At 41.3% G+C, this 20,333-nt stretch overlaps 1 long non-coding RNA gene and 1 pseudogene across 3 annotated transcripts; one reads left to right on the top strand and one right to left on the bottom strand.

The window, feature by feature from the left end:
- The first annotated feature begins 4,939 nt into the window (after nt 1-4,939).
- Myl6-ps6 (myosin light chain 6, pseudogene 6) lies at nt 4,940-5,420 on the top strand (annotated as a pseudogene).
- A 494-nt stretch (nt 5,421-5,914) lies between these two features.
- Nucleotides 5,915-18,285, bottom strand: LOC120101548 (uncharacterized). 3 transcript variants are annotated; one of them, XR_015684337.1, is made up of 4 exons: nt 18,112-18,259; nt 15,736-15,829; nt 14,921-15,008; nt 5,915-6,472 (listed from the first exon to the last, which is right to left on the bottom strand). It is a non-coding gene; the product is annotated as an uncharacterized LOC120101548 (long non-coding RNA). The 3 variants fall into 3 exon arrangements; XR_015684338.1 differs by lacking the exon at nt 5,915-6,472 and adding an exon at nt 9,492-10,156 and having other exon boundaries at nt 18,112-18,268; XR_015684336.1 differs by lacking the exon at nt 15,736-15,829 and having other exon boundaries at nt 18,112-18,285.
- Nucleotides 18,286-20,333: the final 2,048 nt, after the last annotated feature.

The raw sequence follows: 20,333 nt of genomic DNA, 5'->3' as shown, positions 1-20,333 counted from the left end.
AGGGGTGTGATAATTAACTTCACTGTTGCCTTGATGGGTTCCAAACTAAATAAAGAGAGAAATGAAGCTGAACACTGGCAGTCACTGCTCTCTTTTCTGACTGTGGGCACAGAGTGGCCAGTGTCCTCGAACTTCCTGCATTCTCCGCTAGGACAGGCTATGTCCACCAGAGTTATTGTTGTTCTTTAAATCTTGGCTCCCACCCCTATAAATCACACCAAGCCAACATGGTTCCACGTGGAGAGGTTTAATGAGAGAAGAAGAGGAGAGGAGAGGAAAGGCCGGCCATGAGCACGTGGAGGGAAGGGGGGAGGATAGAGAGAAGGGACAGGGAAGGGGGCAAGAGCAGAGAAGCGAAGAAAAAAGAGCAAGAGAGAATGAGGAGGGGGCAATCAGTCCCTTTCATAGTGTCAGGCACAGCTGGCTGTTGCCAGGCAACCGTGAGGCACAGCATACCTGGCAGTTCTTAGGTAGTTGTGGGGGTGGAGCTTAAACAGAATACCAACAGTTACGAGCCATAAAAATCCCCCCCCCCTTTTTAAAGAAGTATATTTTACAAATTAAAAATGTTGTGTATAGGTGTTTTGCTTGTATATATATATATATATATATATATGCCTGTGTACCATGTGCTTGTGCAGTGTGCCCATGGAGACCAGAAGACAAGGTAAGATCCCCAGAAACTAGAGGTATAGACAGTTGTTAGCAACCATCTTTAAGCAATCAAACCCTAGTCCTTTAGAAGAGCAGCCCAGGCTCTTAAATACTCAACCATCTCTTCAGCTCCAATACACCTTTTTCTTTGTAAACACCTGCCTCTTGTCAGGTAACTTGATCATGAGAATGAGAAAATTAACTAATCAGGGAAGCACACAAACATACAGTCAGAAATAGATATTCTTCCCTGGAAATTATATTCTCTTAGGTATCTACGTTGGATTTGTACTCTCCTTTTGGCTCCCTAGCCTCTGTAGCCTCATAATCACTTAGTGCTTGATTGGAATGGCGTTCATTCACTACCCTTTAGAGTTTAAGAGAATGAGGGAGGAACCAGATGTTTCTGTCACTTGTTAAACTCCTATGGTGATTGAATGCTCACAACAATAACTAATCAAGAGATGTGCTAATGATGTGCAAGGCATCTTCTAGACAGTTAAAAAGAGAGGATTTTCAGGTTAAAACTCATCATTAGCCCCAGTGACTCCTGTTGTCTGAGTCCATTGACATTTCTCTTAGACATCTTCTGTCCTAAAAAATTTCACCAGGAATTGATTAGCTAGAGATTTTTAAGATATTTAGTTAAAGTAAAACTCAGGGCTATATGTTTCTAAAATAAAATATAGGTAATGTGTAATGTCATGGTTTAAAGACAGTAAAAACTGATATTTTTCCTTGGAGGTCAAATTAGTCTGGTTTGAAAGTTACTAAATGTCAGTCTCCAGCTATAAATTCATCCTGAGACCTGAAGGGAACATCTATTTATGGAGGGTTAGCTCTGGTGCCTGTCACTCATCAGCCCCAGGGCAGTGGTGAGGCCAAGTTTCTGAAGCGAGCCTCCCTCCCAGGAAGATATTTCATGCAATGGCAGAGTCCAAGGGTTTATGCAGTTCACTCATTTTACACATGAGGAAAATGAGTCTCCGAGCAGGAGAGGAACTTCCAAGAGTAACACAGTTAGTTGTAAAGCACATGGCGTGTGGCTCAGAGCCGGGAGAGCAGGAATCTGAGCCTTTCTTCCCAGACTTGGATGCCTCCTCTGTACTGGGCCATCCCCAAGGAGTTGAGTTCAGACTAGGGCTGCTTTCAAGTTTCTAATCTGGGTCAGAATCAAGGTGGAGAGAGACTCACGAAGCACAGTACAGGACAAGCTTTGACGACATTACTTGAAAGGATTGTTCCAAGCTAGACCAATTTTCAGACACTGAAGGTGAAATGAGCCAAGTCTCTTTGACATTGAGTTTCAGCTTCTTGGAGTCGTTACTGATAATGTGCTTGCCAATGGGGGAGGTTACAGCATTCAACTTTCCCACAGCTGCTGACAATGGTACCCTCCTCTGAGACAGCAGCTGTGGCACAAAGGCTCTCAAGAGCTCGTACTGAAAAGGCCCATCCCAGTTTTCTTGCTTACTTAGGGGGAAAGGATGCTACAGGGAGGTTTATGGAACCAGACTAACTTCCATTTTGGAAAATGATATTTATTCTCACGTGTCCCCAAGTCTTATATCACACTCACTCTGGACAGATGTCTGCTGAGAAAACTCTAGGGAAGCATCATGTGGAACTTCAGCCTGGCTCTCAGGTGGTCTGTTCTATTCATGGCCCAGGGAACTATCTTGATCCCTCCCTAAAGCACATCTCAGACCACTTCAGATCAAAGGGCTGACCTCGTCTTTCAATGGCCTCCAGACTCCTTGTGCTCAGTGGTCTAGCCAAACACTCCATGATGCACTGGGTAGGTTTCAGGACTAGACCCACACTACAGGTCTCAAAGAGCTCTAGGAATCAATCGGATAACTGACCACTATTTATCCATCCATATCTGTTATCATTAAACTTTGGACTCCAGATGTTGAGCCATGAAAAGTTAATGTAAACAAATGTGTTATTTTTTTGTTTCCTTCTGAAGAAAGCAACCTATTTTGGTGCCAACAAACAAACCTACTGGAGTTCTTTTAGTAACAGGGATGGGGAAATGATTTAGAAATTCAAACTCTGATGAGAGACTTTGGCATTCCTATAATATTAATTATCCCACAAAGAGCATGAATAAGTATTTTTTTTAAAAAATAATTATTTGGATGCAAGATGGCAGACAACATGGAGACATAGCCTGTTGGAGTCTCTAAGAAACCAGTGAGGGAAGCTGAATCACAGTGATCAGACCAGGTGGCTGGTGGCTCACTTTAGTGCAGTAAAAAAGTGAATGGGAAACTTTAAAATACTAACAAGAAAAAGAAAAAGATTGGCAGTTCTAGGAGTTTCTTTGACCCCAGGAAGAGGTGAGTGACTGGAGACACACTTAAGACAGCCTTAAAGCATGAGAACTGTTACTCTCAGTAACAGACATTTTTTCAAGACAGAGAGTAAGAGCAGGATGTGGAAGAGAGATAAAAATTGTAAAGACTTCAGGAAAACCTGTCTACTCAGGGTTCAACCAGAGAAGCAGTAAGAGTTCATTAAAGACCCCAGCAGAGTCAGCAGCGTTGAGGCCCCAGAACCTCCATGAATCACACTTAGAGGAAGTTCAGAGGGAGGGTCATTGGTCTGTGTGATGAAACTTGGGGGGGAAACTGAATCAGAACCGTGTGCCACTCAGGGAGGTAGAGACGTGTTTGTAGCCAGAGTCTTTAGGAGAACACTGACACAGTTCCAAGTGGCATGCATACAGCTGGGGACTCCAAAAGGATCGCTCAGAAGTGTGACCACTATCTGTGACTTGACCTTCTGAAGTGACCACAGAGAGAAGTGACAGGCATCTGGGAAGCGATGTTGAGTGTAGAGGATTCAACAAGCACTCAGGTGGCGCTGAAGCAGTCAGAGTCTACACCCCACCCCCACTTCCCACCTCCACAGTTAGTCCTTGCTTGGTACCGAGTGTCAGTTTAGCAGACCAGGTCTGTCCTGCTTGCTTCCCCTCCCTTTCTCTCTGTTCTTTCCTTTTCTGTCTTCCTTTTGATGGCCATTGCCCAAAACATGAGGTAGCTTGGTTCGTAGTATCTCAGTGTCTTTGCCTTCTGAGATTTGCACACATCATTCTATCACATCTCCTTACCTCTCCTTCATTCAGCCTTTAGCCAAAACTGCCTCCCTCACTCCCCTTGGCTTTACTCTTTGCCACTTTTATTTATCTTTCCCTCTTCTACTGTTTTCTATCAACCTAATACTGATAACTAGTCTTGCTTTCCCCCCCCCCCACATCACCAGAACCTAACATCTTGGTCCATACCATGCTCTCAGTGCCCCTTTGCTCCCTATAATGACTAGACTTTGAGGAGTACATGTTTGCTGTATGACCGCCTCTGTGTATTTTGGTGGCATCCTTCAGTAATAACTGGTTTTCAGACAGTATTTTACTCTCAGCGGGATTTGGGGAGCTAAGTCTGCTGCCCTGAACACCAGTCTAGAGAGCAAAATGACACCTGAACCATACCTACAACTCGGCCCTTTTTGAAGATTCTAAACACTTTCACTGGAAGAATAAAGGTTCTTAAAGAGCATAGCCCCAGTGGACAAGTCCCAACTCACAGACACAGGAAACACACAAAACAAGGCAACATGACTCATCCAAAATGACAAATCCCCCAGGTCTCCAACAAGAATGACTTCAGTGAAATTCCAAAGAACTCAAAAAAGTCTATAACTAAGTTTAAGGAAATAAAAGAGAACCAAGGTAAACTTCGAGGAAATTCCCAGACATCACTTTTGTGAAGTAACGAAGTCAATAATGAATACAGAAAAGAAATTCAATAATGAGAAATAGTGAAACAGAGACACACTGAACATTCAGAATATGAAAAAGTTATGCAAAAGGGCTCACCAATAGAATGAACCACAGAAAATATGAAATATTTGGGTTTAAAGACAAGGTAGAGAAATTTAGACATTCAGTCAGTGGCAATAATAGATTAATAGAAGTGTATAAATGCACATGAAAGATGTAAAGAAAACTGTAAAGAGGCAAAAAAATATAAACAAAAGAAGAAAAATGTGTCAAAGTTCTAGGAAATATTTTCAATAGAACCATAGTTTAAAAAAAAAAACAAACTACCCAACTCTAGAGAAACAAATGCCCACGCAGGAACAGTTAGCACTTAGAATGTGAAACAGACAAGAGTGAAAAAGAAGCTCCCACATCATAATATAGCCAAAATACTTTAAGTAAAGAACAAAGAATATGTACTGAGATTACTGCTGGAGAAGGTCCCACTCAGCAGCCGAGATGTGTGATTTCACCTCAGAATTCAAGGAAGCTTTCCAACTATTTGACCCAACAGGCAATGGCAAGATCCTGTATGACAGTGTGGGGATGTGATGAGGGCCCTGGGCCAGAACCCTACCAAGCTGAGATGCTCGGGGTCCTGGGGAACCCTAAGAGCGATAGGATGAATGCGAAGGTGCTGGACTTTGAGCACTTCCTGCCCATGCTACAGACCGTGGCCAAGAGCAAGCACCAGGGAACCTGTGAGGATTATGTTGAAGGCCTTCATGTGTTTGACAAGGAAGGGAACGGCACCATCATGGGTGCTGAAATCCATCATGTCCTAGCCACACTGGGTGAGAAGATGACAGAGAGAGGAGAGATGTTAGTGGTGGGCTATGAGGACAGCAACGGTTGCATCAGCTGTGAAGAGCTTGTCAGGATGGTGCTGAATGGCTTGAGGACATTTATGTATCTCAAGCCTATTCCTTGCCCAGTGTGAGATTTTTGGGTGACCCCAGAGACTCCCTTATCACAGCACCTTACCGAGTCTGGTTTCTTTTGGATGATGTTTGCCTTCATCAAATAAAATTTACTCTCTTTGTTCAAAAAAAAATATACTGAAAGCTAAAATAAAACCAGGCCACATATAAAGGCAGGTACATTAGAATATCAAAATATTTATTACAGAATCTTCGAAAATCAACATGACCTGGAATTATGTATTCCAAAGACGAAAAATAAATGCTAAGCCATACTCATATACCCAGCTAAATAATCCACCATGATTGAAGGAGAATAAAAAACTTTTCATGATAAAAACAGTCTAAATTCCTAGCTCTGTGGAAGATATTTGAAGGAATCCCTTTGGTGCAAAGAGATCTGAGGGGGCTACAGAAAAGATAAAGAACACTGGAATTAGAACAGTAGCTAACCAATAGAGAAATAGAAAAACTTCAAAAGGCACAAAAAGCAATAACACAACAAAAATTAATATACACTTTCCTTTTGGGGATGTTTTATTTATTTAATTTTTCCATTAATTAATTTATTTATTCACTTTACATCCCAGTTGCTTCCCCCTCCCAGTTCCCCCAAACACTATCCCTTCCCTCATTCCCCTCCTTTCTCCTCTGAAAGGGTGGGTATTCCCTAACTCTGGCACATCGAATCTCTGCAGGGCTAGGCACGTTTCTCCCATCATGGCCAGAGAAGTCAGCCCAGTTAGGGGTACAGGCATCAGATTTAGGGATAGCCCCCAGTCCAGTTGTTGGGAGACATATATAACACATCTGCTATATATGTGTGATGGATCCTACCTAGGTCCAGCCCATGTATGCTCTTTGGTTAGTGGTTCATTTTCTGAGAGTCCCCAAGGGTCCAGATTAGTTGGCTCTGCTGGTCTTCCTGTGGAGTTCCTATCCCATCTGGGTCCTTTGATCCTTCCCGCAATTCTTCCATAAGACTCCCCAAACTCCATTCAATGTTTGGCTATAGGTCTCTGCATCTGTTTCAGTCAACTGCTGGGTAGAGCCACTCAGAGGACACTCCTGTCTGTAAGCATAACGGTATCATTAGTAGTATCAGGAATTGGTACTTGCCCATGGGATGGGTGTCAAATTAGGCTAGTTATTAGTTGGCCACTCCCTCAGTCTGTGCTCCATCTTTGTCCCTGCATTTTTTGGTAGACAAGACAGATTTTAGGTTGAAAGTTCTATGGGTGGGTTGGTGCCCTTATCACTTCACTGGAAGTCCTGCTTGGCTACAGGAAATGGCCACTTCAGGTACCCTATTTCCACTGCTAGGAGTCTCAACTAAAGCTGCTCCTGTAGACTCCTTGGAGCCTCCACATAGCTAGTTTCTGGCTTATCCTATATACTCCCAACCCCCGCCCCCAGCCCTTACCAACCACCAATTTTCATTCATTCTCCCAGCCTTCTGGCCCTTTCTACTGTCTCTCCCCACACCTGATCCTGAACACTCTTACCCCCATTTCCCTTTCTATCCCCTCTCCCACCAAATTCTCCCCTCTATCTGCCTCCTATGACTATTTTATTACACCTTCTAAGTGAGATCCAAGCATCCTCACGTGGGTCTTCTTTCTTGATCCCTCCTTCTTGGGCCTTCCTTCTTGTTTAACTTCTTTGGGTCTGTAGAGTGTAGCATGGGTATCCTGTGCTTTATGGTTAATATCAACTTAATGAGAGAGTACATACTATCATACCATGCATGTTCTTTTAGATCTGGGTTACCTCACTCAGCATGATATTTTCTAGTTCCATCCATTTACCTGCAAATTTCATCATGTCCTTGTTTTTAATGTCTGAGTAGTACTCCATTGTGTAAACGAACCATTCTTTGGTTGAGGGGCATCTGGGTTGTTTCCATTTCCTGGCTATTATGACTAAAGCTCCTATGAACATAGTGGAGTACATGTCCTTGTGGTACGGTGGAGCATCTTTTGGTTGTATGCCCAGAAGTGGTATAGCTGGGTCTTCAGGTAGAACTATTCTCAATTTTCTGAAAAACCACCAAATTGATTTCTAGGGTGGTTGTACAAGTCCACACTCCCACCAGCAATGGAGGAGGGTCCCCTTGCTCCACATCCTCAATAGCAAGTGCAGTTGTTTGAGTTTTTTAATCTTAGCCATTCTGACAGGTGTAAGGTGAAATCTCAGAATAACTTTGATTTGCGTTTCCCCGATGACTATGGATGTTAAATATCTTTAAGTGTTTCTCGGCCATTCAAGATTCCTCCGTTGAGAATTCCCTGTAAGGAAATTCTTTGTTTAGTTCTGTACCCCATTTTTAAATTAGGTTATTTGGATTGTTGGTGTCTAACTTCTTGAGTTTTAAAAATATATTTAGGATATTAGCTCTTGTCAGATGTAGGGTTGGCGAAGATCCTTTGCTAATCGGTAGGCTGCCATTTTGTCCTAATGACAGGTTCCTTCGCCTTACAGAAGCTTTTCAGTTTCATGTGGTCCCATTTATCAACCGTTAATTTTAGAGCTGATTCATTTCATTGGTGTTCTGTTTAGGAAGTTGTCTCCTGTACCAATGTGTTCAAGGCTATTTTCCACTTTCTCTTCTATTAGATTTATCGTATCTGGTTTTATATTGAGGTCTTTGATCCACTTGGACTTGAATTTTGTGCAGGGTGATAAATACTGATCTATTTGCGTTCTTCTACATGGAGACATCCAATTAGACCAGCATCATTTGTCTGTAGGTGTGTGGGTTTATTTCTGGGGCTTTGATTTTATTCCATTAATCAACCTGTATGTCTCTATACCAATGCTATGCAGTTTTTGTTATTATTGCTCTGTAGTTCAGCTTGAAATCATAGATGATGATACCTCCAGATGGTCTTTCATTGTACAGGATTGTCCTGGGGTTTTTTTTGTTGTTGTTCCACATAAAATTGAGACTCGTTCTTTCAAGGTCTGTAAAGAATTGTGTTGGGATTTTGATCATGTAGGGAAATTGCATTGAATCTGTAGACTGCTTTTAGTAATATGGCTATTTTTACTATGTTAATCCTACCAATCCATGAGCATAAGAGATCTGCTAATCTTCTGCTAATCTTCTTCAATTTCTTCCTTCAGAGCCTTGAAGCTCTTGTCATGCAGATCTTTCACTTGCTTGATTAGAGTTACATCAAGATGTTTTATATTATTTGTGGCTATTGTGAAGGGTGTTGGTTCCCTGATTTCTTTCTCAGCTCATTTATCATTTATATAATTAGTTTTGTATCCAGCCACTTTGCTGAAGGTGTTTATCAGTGTAGGGATTCTTTGGCAGACTATCATATCATCTGTGAAAAAGCAATACTTTAACCTCTTCCTTTCCAATTTGTATCCTCTTGGTCTCCTTTAGTTATTCTATTGCTCTAGCAATAGATAGGGGAGGAGTAGACAGCTTTGCCTTGTCCCTGATTTTAGTGAGATTGCTTTACATTTCTCTCCATTTAATTCAATGTTGGCTATTGCCTTGCTGTATATTGTCTTTATTGTGTTTAGGTATGTGTCTTGTATCCCTCCAAGATTTCTAACATGAAGGGATATTGGTTTTGTCAAAGGCTTTTTCAGTGTCTAATGAGATGATCATGTGGGGTTTTTCTTTGACTGCCTGCTGGATGGGGCTATCCTGATGAGGGAACTGGCTGCTATTTGGATGCCTGAGGTAAATACCACCCACTTTTATTCTTTCACTCTGATGGGCCAGACTCCCTTACAACTCCTACACCAGGGAAAGAGGGATTTTGGTATTACAGCTGCCATCCTTGTGGCCATCATTTGCAGGCCTTGCCCAGGTGACAACAGCTGCTGTTGTCTTGACCCAGTCAGCCACCACAGTGGAGGGATACTGTCAATGCTGTAGTCTCTAAGGCAGCTGAGGTGTTACAGGCATAGGAGGTACTAAATCAACATCTTTATCAAACCATCTACGTTTTACAACAATAGATTGACTTACTTGCAGGGATGTCTGCATTGGCATGTGACCCCAGGTTTCATTTAATCTGCCTAACCCCTTACCAGGTACATAACGCCACTGAAGCCCGACAACAGTTGGCTCAGTATCTTTATTTTTATTTTTTTGAGCATTTTTTACTGGTTATTTTATTTATTTACATTTCAAATGTTATCCCCCTTCCCAGTTTCCCCTCCACAAGCCCCCTATCCCCTCCTCCCTCCCCCTGCCTCTATGAGGGTGCTCCCCCACCCACATACCCACTCCTGCCTCAGCATCCTAGTGTTCCCCTATCCTGGGTCATCAAGCCTCCACAGGGCCAAAGGGCTCCCCTCCCAGTGATGCCAGATACAGCCACCCTCTGCTACATATCCAGCTGGAGTCGTGGGTGGAATTCCTGTGTATTCTTTGGTTGGTGGTTTCATCCCTGGAAACATTGGGGGATCTGGTTGGTTCATATGGTTGTTCTTCCTGTGAGGTTGCAAACCCCTTCAGCTCCTACAGTCCTTGCCCTTGCCTTAACTTCCCCACTGGGGTCCCCCTTCTCAGTTCAATGTTTGGCTGTGTGCATCTGCATCTGTATTGGTCTAGCTCTGGCAGAGGCTCTCAGAGGACAGCTATCCCAGGCTCCTGTCAGCAAACACTTCTTAGCATCAGCAATAGTGTCTGGGTTTGTTGTCAGCAGATGGGATGGATTCCTAGGTGGGGCAGTTTCTGGATGGTCTTTCTTTTCAGTTTCTGCTCCACTCTTTGTCCCTGCATTTCCTTTTGACAGAAGGAATTCTTGATTAATATTTTTGAGGTGGGTGGGTGGCCCCAACCCTCAACTGGGGGCCACACTTATCCACTGGATATGATTTCTACAGGTTCTATCTCTCCTTTGTTGGGTATTTCGGCTAATGTCCTCCCTGTTGGGTCTTGGGACCCTCTTGAGTCCCTGGCATCTGGGATTTTCTAAGTGGCTACCCCCAATTTCCCCGCCCCCACGGCTACATACCTACTTTAAATTCCTGGCCCTCTGTACTTCTCCCCAGTATCTGAACTGGCCCCCCTCTTCCCTCCGCCCCTCCTCTCTCCTTCCCAGATCCCTCCTGAGTGAGGTAACCCAGTCACAAAAGAACACACATGGTATGTACTCATCGTTAAGTGGATATTAGCTAAAAAGAAGCCCGAAATACCCATGACACAACTCACAGACCATGTGAAACCCAAGACGAAAGATCACACCAAAGGGTGGATACTACAGTCCTATTCAGTAAAGGGGAGAGAATAATCTCTGGGAAGTAGAGGGAGAGAGGGATTTGGCTCAATATCTTAAAGGTACCTGGTCAGACAAATTCCTTAACTATTCTGTGCTGTTAAGGGAGAACATAGCCAGTGTCAATGCAACCTGGGTTATCTGTGCTCTCCCTAGATGCCAGTTTCTAGGGTAAAGTGTGAGACAATATTAAGAGGCTGTTTGGCCCCTTGTGGTATGATGAGAGGAACTGTCATACTGATAATTATTTTGTTTGTCTTGCACAGAATGTCTCCAGGTCACGTTCCATAAATAAGGTGACCCTCTAGGTGCTGATGGTTCCCAAAGATCCCAATTGTGAACCCCCTAAGGAAGTGATCAAAGCATGGATGACAGAGATCCATGAGACCACTGTGTAGGCTGTTCCTCAGTTCTCCCTTGTGTGGCATGCCTCCAGAGTGACATCTCATTGAGGGTTGGCAGTCAATGACAGGTAAGATCCTGGAAGACAGGACAGCCTAAGACAGGCACAGTCCAGTATACTGGGAATCCTTCCAGGTGGGGTCAACAGTGTCAAGGCAATGGGACCCTGGTTCCCACTAGGCTGTCAAAATCTAAAAACAAAAGGGTACAAATGTAGGAGAAATGACCTGGCCACCTCTATGGTAAATGCCAGGGGTGTGCAGCTGCAGGAGGACCTAATTGAAGACTGCCTGAGAGACCAAGGATTGCTAACACAGACAATGCCAGCCAATCAGAAACTGCTGTTTAGAAGAGATGCTCTCTTGAGACCAATGGGGTGCAGGTAAAGGATATTAAAGGAGCTTGCAGCAGTGTTCACATGAGCTTGCTGCAGAGTTCCTTACCTGCTCCCAGAGTCTGTGTCAATGACTCTGCACCACCTCATCTCCAACTCCCAAGGGCAGGTAGGGTCAGGTGGCAAGTAGTCCAGGGCACAGGCAACATTGGTGGATTACTTTGATGGATTCTTTTTTAATATTGAATCATCCCTGCATCCCTGGGATGAAACCTACTTGATCATGATGGATGATATTTTTGAGGTGTTCTTAGATTCAGTTTGTGGATATTTGATTGAGTATTTTTGCATCAATGTTCATAAGGAAGATCGATCCTAAGTTCTCTTTGTTGAGTCTTTGTGTGGTTTAGGTACCAGGATAACTGTGGCCTCATAGAATGAGTTTGACAATGTTTCCTTCTGTTTCTATTTTGTGGAATAGTTTAAGTAGTATTAGAATTATCTCTTCTTTGAAAATATGATAGAATTCTGTGCTAAAAACCATCTGGCTCTATGCTTTTGTTTTTGTTTTTGTGTTTTTTTGGGGGTGAGACTTTTAATGACTGCTTCTATTTCATTATGGGTTATAAGACTATTAAAATAGTTTACCTTATCTTGATTTAACTTTGGTAACTGGTATCTATGTAGAAAATCATCCATTTCATTAGATTTTCCAATTTTGTGGGGTACAGGCTTTTGAAGTAAGACCTAATAATTCTTTAAATTTCCTCAGTGTGTATTGTTATGCCCTCGTTTTCATTTCTGATTTTGTTAATTTGGGTACCATCTCTCTGCATTTTAGTTAGTTTAGCTAAGGGTTTGTCTATGTTGTTGATTTTCTCAAAGAACCAGCTCTTGGTTTTGTTGACTCTTTGTATTCTTTTTGTTTGTTTCTAATTGATTGATTTCAACCCTGAATTTGATTATTACCTGCCCTCTACTCTACTCCTCTTGAGTGTATTTGCTTCTTTTTGTTCTAGAGCTTTCAGGTAAGCTGTTAAGTTGTAAATATGAGATCTCTCCAATTTTTTGTTTTATGAAGGAACTTCATGCTATATATTTTCCTCCCAGCACTGCTTTCATTGTGTCCCATAAGTTTGGGTATGTTGTGCCTTCATTTTTATTGAATTCTAGAAAGTCTTTGATTTTTTCTTTATTTCTTCTTTGACACAGTGATCATTGAGTAGAATATTGTTTGGCTTCCATGAATTTGTAGGCTTCTTTTGTTTCTGTTGTTGTTGAAGTCCAGCTGTAATCCATGGTGATCTGACAAGATGCAAGGGGTTATTTCAATCTTCTTGTATCTGCCAGAATTTCCTGAGATGCTGAGAAGAAATATATGTATATTCCTGCGAAATATTTTGTAGATGTCTGTTAGGTCCATTTGATTTATAACTTCTGTCACCTTCATTATTTCTATTCTTAGTTTCTGCCTTGATGAGCTGTTCATTGGTAAGAGTACAGTATTGAAGTCTTCCACTATTAATGTTCTATGTGTGATTTAAGCTTCTGTAGTGTTTCTTTTATGAATGTGGGGGCCCTTGCATATGGGGCATAGATGTTCAGAATTGAGACATCATCGTGTTTGATGAATATGAAGTGGTTTTCCCCATTTCCTTTTATTATTTTTGATTGTACACACACACACACACACACACACACACACACACACACACACACACACACACACTTGAATCTTTAGTCCTGCTTATTGGAGCCCATTTGCTTGGAAAATCCTTTTCCAGCCTGTTACCCCTGGAGTAGTGTCTAGCTTTGTTGATGAGGTATGGTTTTTGTATGAGGCAGAATGATGGATCCTGTTTTCATATCCAACATGTTAGCTTGTGCCTTTTTATTGGTGAGTTGAGTCACTGATGTTGAGAGATATTGATGATAAATAATTGTTAGTTCTTGTTATTTTGATGTTGGTGGTGTTAGTATTTGTGTGCATGTGTGAGAGATTTTCTTCTTTTCATTTTCCTGCAAAATTATTAATTTCTCGTGTTTTCTTGGGTGTAGTTACCTTCCTTGTGTTGGAGTTTTCCTTTTAGTATTCTCTGTAAGGCTAGATTAGTGGAAATGAAACCAAGTGTTTAAATTTGGTTTTGTCATGGGATATCTTTGCTTCTCTATCTATGATGATTGAATATTTTGCTGGGTATAGTAGTCTGGACTGACATCTGTGGTCTCTTAGTGTCTGCAAAACATCTGTCCAGATCTTTCTGGATTTTATAGTCTCTGTTGAGAAGTCAGGTGTAATTCTGATAACTCTGCCTTTATATGTTACTTGACCTTTTTCACTTGCAGCTTTTAATATTCTTTCTTTGTTTTGATTATTATGTGGCAGGAGGTTTTTCTTATCTGGTCCAATTTATTTGGTGTTCTATAAGTTCCTTGTACATATAGCCATCTCTTTTTTTAGGTTAGGAAAATTTTCTTCTATCATTTTGTTGAAGATATTTTCTGGGCCTTTGATCTGGGAATCTTCTCCTTCTTCCATTCCTATTATTCTTAGGTTTGGTTTTTTCATAGTATTCCAAATCTCCTGGATATTTTGTGTTAGAAACTTTTTAGAGTTGCCATTTCTTCTCTGGTATCTTCTATGCCTGAGATTCTCTCTTCCCTCTCACGTATTCTGTTGGGGGTACTTGCATATGTAGTTCCTGTTCTCTTTCCTAGATTTTCCATCTCCAGGGTTGTCTTCATTTGTATTTTGTTTATTGCTTCTATTTCCATTTTCAAGTCTTGAACAGTTTTATTCATTTCCTTCACTTATTTGATTTTATTTTCCTGTATTTCTATAAGGGATTTATTAATTTCTTCTTTATAGGTCTCTATCATCTTCATAAGATGAAATTCACGGCTTTTGTCATGCCCTTCAGGTGTGTTAGGATAACCAGAGCTTGATGTAGTAAGAGAGCTGGGTTCTGATGACGCCACATTGCCCTGGCTTTTGTTGATTATGTTCTTGCACTGGCCTTTGGCCATCTGGTTTTCTTTGGCTATTGGCTGGCCTGGTAGTCCCTAATGGCAGCAGGTCTCTGGTTGGCCTGGGTGGCAGCAGGCTTCTAGGGAGGCAGGCAGGGCTGTGGTCTGGGGAATGCAGTGCAGATTAGGGATTGCAGGTATAGGTGTGGCCCAGATGTACCAAAGAGTGGATAGGGCAGACCTCATGGCTGCTGAGCTTGCTGTAGGCCCAGCAGATGGGCGATTGGGGCATGTATATCTCTCCTAGTTTTCCTTGGTGGCAGTAGGCCACCAGAGAGGTAGGCTAAACTGTGGCCAGGGAGTGGATGCAGATCCAGGATTTCAGGTACAAGTGTGGACTGGAAGAATGGGCACATAGGAGATATGGCTACTGTACACTTTTCATTAATAACTTTGAACTTCAATGTCTAAATTCTTCAACCAAAAGCAACAGGCTAGCAGATTGGACTGAACAAACAAGCAAAAACAACACCCAGGGACCTCCGAAGAAGTAATAAATAAATCTTACCATCAAAGACAGATTCAACCCTAAGGTGAAAAAAAGAGGTATTGGGCAAAAGGACAAAGGAAACAAGCAAGTGCCACTGTTCTGATATCTGAAAAATCAAATTAAAACCAAAATTAATTCAGATGAAATAAAGATAAAGTACTTCTTACTGTTTATGAGAACACTCTATCAGGGCATTTCCATTAAAATATGTCAGTGCATATTAACTCTGACACACTAAATAATGGGTGACATTGATAAATTCTATTGCTAGCAATAGAAAAGACTCTGAACAAAACATAGAGAAACGTCTCAGTTGAATTACATCATAGATCAAATAAATCCCCCAAACACCTACATAACATTCTGTCCAGTCATTATAGAATACAATTTTTTCTCAGGATAGAACTTTCCCTAACATAGATATGGTAATATGGTACAGAGATAATCCTAAAAAATACAAATTGATATACTTCCACACTGTCTGGCTGCAGTGAAACAAAACTAGAAATCAATAGCAAAAGTAACTCCAGAAAATGCACAAACTTGTGGAGACTGGACACACTATTGAATAATGAATGAGTGATCAAAAATTAAGAAGGAAATAAAAGGTCAGAAGAGAATTAAAAATTAAATACAATGCAGCAAAAACAGTGGAATGCAATGAAAGCCCTAAGAGGAAGTTCATGGCTTTAAGTGTCTATATTAAAACAAACAAGCAAGCAAACAAAATGAAACAAACAAACAAACAAAACCCACTGCCAACAAAAACCGAGAGAGGAAGCCTGCAAGGACTCTCAAAACAACAGAAGCTTTTTTCTCCTGCTCTTGTTTACCTAGAACCAGATGGCAAGACCATACTGCTGGGACAGAGTCAGAAGCTTCCTCCCCACTGAGTAGCATCCATGCTTCTGGAGGGTGTGATGCAGGCTGTTAGGGGAGAGAAGTCATAAACAAGTATTCTTACCTAGCTATAGACTATGTACTATAACTCTGACCTTCCAGGCAAGATGTGCCCATTGGTACAAAAGTGTCACGATAGTGGTATCAATGGGTGCAGGTGGAAAGCAGCTGCTATCTGATTGGATTTGAGGTTCACTCCACAAGAAACAATATATGTTTGGTACTGTATATCTCGTCAAATGCCTAGGGCTGGGGAAGTCATAGGTCTTAGAACTTTATACTGATGTTTTGCTCAATAAATGTGTAGTCAAACTACCATTCAAACAGTTCTATTTATACTCTTAGACTAGAACTGCACTCAGCCTTGTACAGAGAAGCTTCTTTGTGAAGTGGGCAATGATTAATGCAGAGACTGGTAACCGGTCAAAGTGACCACTGAATACTCAATCTTGAATAAGATATCTATATCACTGTCCAAGACCCAGGGATCATCCCAAAAGAGGAAGCAGAACAGTGTGAGAGGCAAAGGCTTGGAGAGAATGCCATGAAACAGTGTCTTCTGGTTATGGCGTGACAACCATCAATACGCAGCAGTGGTGTCTACTCGCACAGACATGCACATCATCAACAAAGCATGCACACAGGACAGGAAAGTAAGGGTTCATTAGGAATAGTAAGGGCTAAAAGAAAGGAATGAGGGTGACCATATTACATTGTATGCATGCATGGAATTATTTTTAAATTAAATAAAATTTAAACTATTAGATCTTAAATAAATTGCTTAGCACCTTAGGATTCAGTCAGATAGCAACAAGCCAAAACCCAAACCAGTAGATGAAAAGAAATAATCAAGAGTAAGACAGAAATTACTGAACTGGAAATAATACATAAAAGAATCAGTGGGAAATGAGTTGGTTCTTTGAAAAGATAAGTAGGATAGAAAAACTCCCAGCCAAATTAATCAAGACTCAAATTATATAAGACTCAAATTAATAAAATTAGAGATGAAAAGGGGTATATTAAGACAGATGTCAATGAAATTCAGAAAATCATTAGCGCATAACTTGGAGACATACTTCACTAGACTGGGAACTATAAGAAGAAATTAATTAATTTCTAGATGGATATGACTGACTAAAATTGAACTGGTACAAGCTAAACAACTTATTGAGATCCATAACAAGAAATGAGATTGAAGCAGTAATTTTTAAATTTCCTGACTTAGAAAAAAATCCCTCTAGACCCTAATGGATTCACTTTTGAATTCTATGAGACTTTCAGTGAAGAACTAATAGTGGTTTTCAAACAATTTCAGAACATAGAAAAAGAAGGTATTCGCCAAATTCTCTCACAAGTCAGTATTACCCTAGATCAAAAACCAAATAAAGTCAAAGAGAAATGGAGGGAGAGGGATAAAGTGAAAGAAGAGAGGGAGAGAGGGAGAGAGGGAAAGAGGGAGAGAGGGAGAGAGGGAGGGACAATAAATTATAGACCAATCTCCATGGTAAAAATAGATGTGCAACTTCCCAATAAAATACTTGCAAATTGAATTCAAGAATACATGAAAAATCATAATGATTAAATTAACTCCATTCCAGAGATGCATGGCTAGCTCAACATACAAAAATCAGAGTAATACATCACATAAACAGACTCAAGGACGGAAACCACATGGTCATCTTTGCGAAGATGCCAAAAATACACTGGAGAAAAGAGCAGCTTCTTCAATGCTGAAAAAACTTTTTGACACAATCGAATATCTTTTCATTTTAAAAGCCCCGACTATTCTAGAAATAGAAAATGCAGAAATCAACATAATAAAAGCTTATATGCCAAATCTACAACCATCATTATTCTAAATGGAGGGAACTCAAAACGTTTTGACAAAATCAGGAAATAGACTAGGGTGTCCCCTCTCCACAGTCTTAATACAGTACTGGGAGTCTTTGCTGGATCTTCTGTTGTTTTGGGATCAAGGAACATGTGACTTAAAAATCGGAGCTTTATAAATAATAAAACTTGATGAAAGAGCTCACTTACAAGACAATAGCCAAATCCCAGGACAATGGGCACGGGAGGAAAAGAAACTAGACATGAGTGTAGAGGAGGAGGGAGAGAAGGGGGAGGACAGAAGGAGGAGGAGGGAAGAGTAGGGGACAGGAAGAATACTTAGAAGGAAGAATGGACAGCATAGGGAAAATTGACTATGTTTAACACAGTCCTTAAAGAGCAGACAGTTCTCCATAGGACTGACATCCGGAAGCTCCCTTGACTGTAAACGGACCTGTAAGAGAGCTGTGTATTCTTACCTGTCTTCCCACTGTGTCACTTCATCTGCCTGTCTCACGGGTGAATGTGTGTAATTGCGTGCTGTATACTGGAGTTTGGGTATATTTCCACTTTGCTAGTGTCTGCCTGATTCAACGTGTCGCCTGCTGTTGAATACAATAGCAGCACGCCTGTGTCAGATGCTACCTTCCGGGGCTGGGCTGAGTGGGAGGCTTCTCTGGTATGTTGCTTCACAGCAGCTGCTTAGAAAAACTGTCAGATTCATTTCTCAATTCCCTCAAGTCATGCCACACACCTTCCACCCCAACACTACTAATGCCCCTACTGTCTATCATTCCAGAACGTTCTTCCTCATCTCTAGCTCTCAAAGCCCTACCTAAAATCCCCCTAGAATCCAGTTCTATGCTGTAGATTCAACTTGGACATTCCTCGAAGTATCACTGTTTGACCTTTCTTATGATCGTAAAAAAATTGCAAAAAGTAGAGTTAATAATAGCGAATCAATATCAACAAATAAAACAAGAAACGATAAATAGCATTTGCTAGAAATTGCACATGAAATCTCATTCACAAAGGCAGCAAATGTGTTACTGCTACCGTACGATAGGAATGTGAGTCTGGTGACTGGTTGCTGTAATTTTAGCACTTGGGAGACTGAGGCAGGAGGATTGCCATAAATTCAAGGTTAACCTGTCCTACACAGTGGATTCTGGGACAGCCTGAGATATAGAACCAGACTCTCAAACAAAAAACATGTAAAGAAAGAATTAACAAAGAGAAAAAGCTAGAATGTAATGTAAGACGCATGTGAAGGCGTCAAAACTTTGCTTATGGGTTTTAAAGGGATCTGGGTGGGGAGATTAGTTGCATTAAAAAAAAAAACCAATGAGTAGACTCTAAACTACTTTTTTTTTTAAATCAAGTATCTGAGAGGCCTGGCCCTGAAATATCAAAGTACTCAAGTCGACCATAATACAAGCAGGAGTATTAGACAGACGATTTGAGGCAAGAGCCTGCACTTTCCCCAGAGAGTTATAAGTGGATGAATTTGCTGTTGCAGAAAGGCATTGTCAAGCCACAGAACGAAGGCCTTCTCGTATCAATGCTGAGTCGGACAGACAGGTTGGCAGGAGGACAGCAAACCCAGGAGCTCATGGAGATGAGGTCAAGAACGATGGCAGGAGAGACCTTGGCTAGTGAGGAAAGAAGATGGCCAATAGACACTAGGTAGTCCATTAGCTAAGAAAATAAGATTAAAACAGTCCTTATGTCACATAAAACTAACTTACAGGTTAAGTGAAAGATTTAAATGTGGAAGGTGAAACTCTGGGAGGGCATATGAAAACACCTCCATGACTATGGGGTATAAAGTCTTCTTTCTGAAAGCACTGGTCATAAAGAAAGCACCAATGAATTCGACAACATAGAGTGAGGAACTCAACATCCCTATGAAAGGTAATGAGTAGCCAAGAGGTGGGGTGAGCAGTCAAGAAGTGGGGTGAGCAGCCAAGAGGTGGAGGAAGCTGTCAGTCACACAAGGGATGGACAGATGAGCATCCAGGACAGACTTACAGATCAACAGTTAAAAAGGTCAACAATTCAGCCAGAAAATGGGCAAGAGTCCTGAGCAGATTCTGGTCAGACCACAGAAACAAAATTCAATGATGAAGAAAGCTCTGGAAAAGGCGGGCTGCTGTGGACATCATCGGTGGAGTGCTTGCCTAGCATGGGTTCAGTCCACACTACCATATAAATGGAGAGAGGGAGAGAGGAAAAGAAGGAGGGAGGGGAAGAAGGAGGGAGAAGGGAGGAAGGGAGAAGGAAGGGGAGAGGAAGGAGGAATTAAATTATTTAACCTCATGAGGTTTCATAGAAATACAGTTGAAATTAGAAAATTGACTACTACCCATCTGTCATAAAGCTGAACTTTGGAAAGTCAGTTTTAAGTAGCGGTGGGTGAGGAGTATGCTCGTCTTAATATAAATTAATGTTAACACTGAAAAAACAAGTGATTGAGAAAATTAAAGAGTACTCAACAAGTATTAAATTCTGCATCTCCTCGTATGTTCTGGTGATTTTTGGGTTTACCCACCTGAAGAACATCAGAACAAGCTATCCCCCAAATGTCACTCTGACACGCTGATTCTTTTGAATTGAAGATAATTGAGAAAAAAATATGTTAATAGTGCTCTTAGGAGGTCATGATAATGTGGGCCTGAAACTCTGAATCATGCAGAAAGCT

The sequence above is a fragment of the Rattus norvegicus genome, chromosome 3 (assembly GCF_021556685.1).
Source record: "Rattus norvegicus strain SHRSP/BbbUtx chromosome 3, alternate assembly SHRSP_T2T, whole genome shotgun sequence".
In the NCBI taxonomy this organism is placed as follows: domain Eukaryota; kingdom Metazoa; phylum Chordata; class Mammalia; order Rodentia; family Muridae; genus Rattus; species Rattus norvegicus.
The sequence above is the reverse complement of the archived record's forward strand: the minus strand, read 5'-3'. Positions and strand labels throughout refer to the sequence as shown.